The following is a 5320-nucleotide window of genomic DNA, read 5'->3' as shown; positions in this document are numbered from 1 at the left end:
TTATAGGTCAAAATGAAGTTTCTTCCAGCTTCTCCACATCATTCCATATTTTGCCCAAAGAATACTTCAGTATTTCAAATCGAGGCTCGAATTTTTTCCTCAGTTCTTTCCGACTGAGAAACACTAAGTGTGTTTTTCCCTTTTGGTTTTCTAACTCCAGATCTTTGCACATTTCATTATAATATTTGACTTTTCCTGCTCGAGCTGCCCTTTTAAATTTTCTGTTGAGCTATTTTACCTCATTTCTTCTATTTGCTTTTAGTTGGAATCTCTATGCTGGAGAGCAAGTTTTGGAATCTCATCTGACATTTATTTTTGTCTTTTCCATTTTCCTTTTCTTCTTACTGACCTTTTGCTTTCTTCCTGGATGAAATTCGTGATGTCATCCCACAACTGTTCTGGTTTCCGATCATTAGTGTGTAATGCATCAAATCTGTTCTGGAGATGACTTCTAAATTCAGGTGGGGTATGTTCAAGGTCATATTTTGACTTTCATGGACTTGTTTTAATTTTCTTCAGCTTTAGCATGAACTGACATATGAGCAGTTGATGGTCGGTCCCACACTTTGCCCCTGGTTTTCTTATGGCTAATTATAGGGAGCTTTTCCAACATCTCGTCCCACAAATGAAGTCAATTTGATTTCTGTGTATTCCATTTGGTGAAGTTGATGTATATAATCATCTTTTATATTGTTTAAAAAAGATATTTGCAATGAATAAGTCGTTAGTCTTGCAAAGTTTTATCATGCAATATCCAGCATCATTTCTATCACTAGGGCCATTTTTCTCAACTATTGATCCTTCCTCTTTGTTTCTAAACTTTGCATTCCAATCACCAGTAACTATCAAAACATCTTGATTGCAGGCTTGATCACTTTCAGATTGAAGACATTGGTAGAATTGTTCAAGTTCATCATCACTGATTTAAGTAGTTGGTACATAAATTTGAATAATAATGATATTAACTGGTCTTCCTTGTAGGTGTATTGGATATTGTCCTATAACAGACAGCATTGTGCTTCAAGATAGATCTTAAAATGCTCTTTTTGATGATGAATACAGAATCATTCCTCTTCAATTTGTCATTCACAGAGTAATAAGCTATGCAATTCTCAGTTTTAAAATGGCCAATACCTCTCCATTTAGCTCACTAATTCCTGGGATATAAATGTTTATGCATTCCATTTCATTTTTGACAACTTCCAATTTTCCTTGGTAGATTTCATGTTCCCATATTTTCATGGATGTTTTCAGCTCTTTTTCTTCGAGTTGTGCCCCATCAGCCAATGAGGTCTCAAAGCCTTTACTCCATTTGCATCATCATGGTCAACTCTATTTTGAGGAGGCAGCTCTTCCCAAGTCATAGTTTAAGTGCCTTTCAACCTGAAGGGTTTATCTTCTGGTTCTATATCTGACAATATCCTGGTGCTATTTGTCATGTTTCAGTATTCTGGTGCTTCAGAATATTGACATATTCAGGAAACAGTGTTTCACTGTTATTCATAAGGTTTTCAGTGGTTAAAAACTTGGAAGTAGCCTACCTCTTCTTCTTCCAAATTTGTCTTAGTCTGGAAACTCAACTGAAACCTGCCCACCAAGGGTGATCTTGCTGGCATTCAAAATATTGGTGGCATAGTTTCCAGCATCACAGCAACACACAAGCTACCACAATGTGACAATGGTGGACAAAATCATAGACACCTTTATTGAGCAATAGTAGAAAAATGTAAATCTATTGTTTATTGACATATACTCCATCTAGATCTATAGACTTCTGAACGTAGTGTTTCCATCTGCCCAACCATTTCCTGAAGAATTTTGTACTCTTCAATTTATACCACATCAAAACAGCAAGGGGGTCAAGTTGTGTTCCTTAAAATTGTTCCTTGTATTTGGAGAATAAGAAGTCTAAAGGGGCAAGATCAGGCCTGTAGGGTGGATGGGGTAACTTTCCTAGTTGAATTCTCATAGGACAGCCCTTGCTACCCATGAGGAATGAGCAGGTACATTATCATGATAGAGAAAAATTACTCGGTGTAACTCTCCAGGCCTTTTTCCCACCAATGCAGTTTTAAATTTTGTTGAAACTTAATAATAAACACAATGATCATGATAATTTTGTGTCCTTCAAGAAAATCTATCCAGGTTATTAGCCATTTGAAGTCTAAAAAACAAAACAACCTTCTGAACTGAATCTCTGCCTTGCATTTAGTGGCTCTGCAGCTCCCCTTGGAAGCTACTGTTTTGATTGGACCTTGTTTTTGAAGACATCCTAAGGAGAATTAAACAAGTGTAATACTGAGAGAACTTGTCTGAAGTCTCCTACTAATCACAGGTGGATGTTTAAATATGTTTTATTTGCAGTAAACCCAAGCATATATTAACCAGAACACTAGTAGCAGTACTTTTGACTTACCCTCTCATGTGTGTGTGTGTGTGTGTGTGTGTGTGTGTGTGTGTGTGTTGTCCCAGAAGCAGAGTAGGAGGAACATTTAATGGAGGGATTAAAGGATGAGGAGCAGTTTTCCAGATATAGATAAGTGAAAGTACTTTTCATGCAGAGGGAAAAGTATAGGCAAAGGCAATGCATTGTAAGCTACGTGGTGTTTGGGAAACATATGACCAGTGTGCATGCTTGGAGGGAAGTTAGTGACCCATAAGATTGGAAAATAAAATCAGGGCCTGAGTTAGCCAGAATCCAACCAGTAAATGGAAGACAAACTCAAGAGGGGAGATTGAAGAGAATGGAATAAAGAGATTGTCCGTGAAAGTGTGGCAGAGTTAAAGCAACACAGAAAGGATGCTGAAGTTATTCAGATACTAGCAAAAATAGGAAGTCATCATGATCCCTAAGCCTGAAAGATCAAATGCAGTGAATAATGACCACTAAGGAGCTCTGGTAGCGTAGTGGTTACGAATCGGGCTGCGAACCTTAAGGTCAGCGGTTCGAAACTACCGGCCGCTCCGCGGGAGAAAGATGAGGCTTTCTACTCCCGTAAAGATTTATACCCTCAGAAACCCTGTACAGGGTCGCTATGGGTCGGAACCGACTCGACGGCACTTAACAACAACAACAAGAATCTGTGAAAGTTGTAACTTCAGGAAAGAACCCAGTCCAACTGGACCTTCAATAGAAGAGTGCACCTACTGCCAAATGTGGGCCCTGGGAAAGAAGTCAAGAAGAGAATACTGTGATTTTTTTCTCATCCCACCCTGCACTCTCCTCTCAGCAAACCCAGAAGGCATAGAGCACATAAGCTAGTTATATAGATCATCCAGTTACTTTCTGGGGAAAATGCTGAGTGGAAAAATGTGAAGCAGGGCTTTGAACCAATTCATTCCAATTTGACTTCCCTACTGAGAATTTGCATTTCCACCCGGATAGAGGGAATCTGAATCTATCGTTTAACAAGATCCCCAGGAGATTCTTACAGGTCACCAGGTATGTATCTATAAGAATCACCTGGGAATGGTGTTAAAATGCAGATTCTGATTCAGTATATCTGGGCTGGTAATATAAATTCTCAGCAGGGGGTCAAACTGAAGTGACCCTATTTGAAGCCCTGGTGTGAAGACTGAATCTAGAGAAGAAACAACTCAGGTTCAGACCATACTTGGTACCTTGCCAAGGAGTCTGGACTTTGTCCTGTAGACAGGAGGAAATCATAACGTGGTATGAGCAAGGAAATAACGGCAATGTGATGTTTTAGAAGGAGAGTGTGGATAACAGTAGTTCTCAAAGTGGTCCCCAGAACAGGAACATCAGAATCACCTGAGAATGTCTATAAAATGCAAATTCTGAGTGCCTACTGAATGCGAAATTAAGGTGTTGGATCCCAGCAATCTGTGTTTAACAAACTCTTCAGGCGATTCTAATGTATGTTAAAGTTAGAGACCCACTGGTCTTGAACAACCAAAAAAGACCCACTGCCATTGAGTTGATTTTGACTCATGGAAGCTCCATGTACAACTGCATTCCATAGGTTTCCTAAGGTTGTGACTCCAAAAGCCAGGCTTTCCTCCCAAGGTTAGTGCTGCGTGCTTAACCATTCCCAACATCCAGAGACTCCACCGACCTGAATATTTTCTTTCACCCACATTCTCAGTAGTGTTATGCAATGTTGAAAAGTACACTTGTTTAGATGTTGCTTGGTTCAAAGAGGGTTACCACTTGGCAGCCATACAGGTAGACAGTGCCTATTTCTGGAAAGCAATATACAGATAGTCTAGCCATGGCCTGAGGGGACTTCAAAAGTTTGAGGACAATTGAAATGAAAAGATAATGAGATTTGCACACTTATTTTTTGAAGTCCCCTTGCACTACAGTTGCACATATTTGCCTTAATGATTAGGATTTTGAGGAGCAAGCCTCCCTACTAGGAAGGAAGTGTGACAATCTAGTACGCCAGGATGATGCAATTTTTCAGTCCTATCAAATGAGACGGAGTCCTGGTGTGGTGCTGTGGGTTAATGTGCTGGGCTGCAAGGTTGGTATGAGCCTTTTCAGGATCACTATGAGTCGGAACTGACTCAATGGCACTTAACAACAACAACAACCAAATGAGAATGAAAATATAATATGCCAAAACCTTTGAGACACATCAAAAGCAGTGCTTAGAGGACAATTTACAGCAATAAATACATACAGCCAAGAAGAAAAAAGAATCAAAATCAATACCTTAACCCAACATCTCAAACAACTAGGAAAAGAGTCTCAAAGTAAGCCTTGTTGTTATTGTTATGTACCATGGAGTCAGTTCCAACTCATAGCAACCCTGTACAGGGTTTCTGAGGATGTAAATCTTTGTGGGAGCAGAAAGTCTCATCTCTCTCCCATGGAACAGCTAGTAGTTTCGAACTGCTGACCTTGCAGTTCACAGCCCAATTCGTAACCACTACACTACCAGAGCTTACTGCCACTAAAAGAAAAGAAATAATAAAGATTAGATCAGAAATCAATGAATTAGAAAACAAAAACAATAGAAAGAATCAATAAGACAAGAAGTGAGTTCTTTGAAAGGATTAATAAAACTGACAAACCATTGGCCAATCTAACAAACAAAAAGAGACAGAAGATGCAAATAACATGTATAAGAAACAATATGGGTGACATCACAACAGAATTAATGAAACTAAAAAGGATACTAAAAGAACACTGTGAAGAATTATACTCCAATAAAGTTGAAAATCTAGAAGAAATGGATAAATTTTTAGAAAACATGTCCTATCTAAAGTAACACAGAATGAAGTATAAACCTTAATCAGGCCTATAACAAAAGAAGAAATTGATCAGGTAATTTTAAAACTCCCAACAAAAAAA

This window comes from Chrysochloris asiatica, unplaced genomic scaffold (genome assembly GCF_000296735.1).
Source record: "Chrysochloris asiatica unplaced genomic scaffold, ChrAsi1.0 scaffold00067, whole genome shotgun sequence".
In the NCBI taxonomy this organism is placed as follows: Eukaryota; Metazoa; Chordata; class Mammalia; order Afrosoricida; family Chrysochloridae; genus Chrysochloris; species Chrysochloris asiatica.
The sequence above is the reverse complement of the archived record's forward strand: the minus strand, read 5'-3'. Positions refer to the sequence as shown.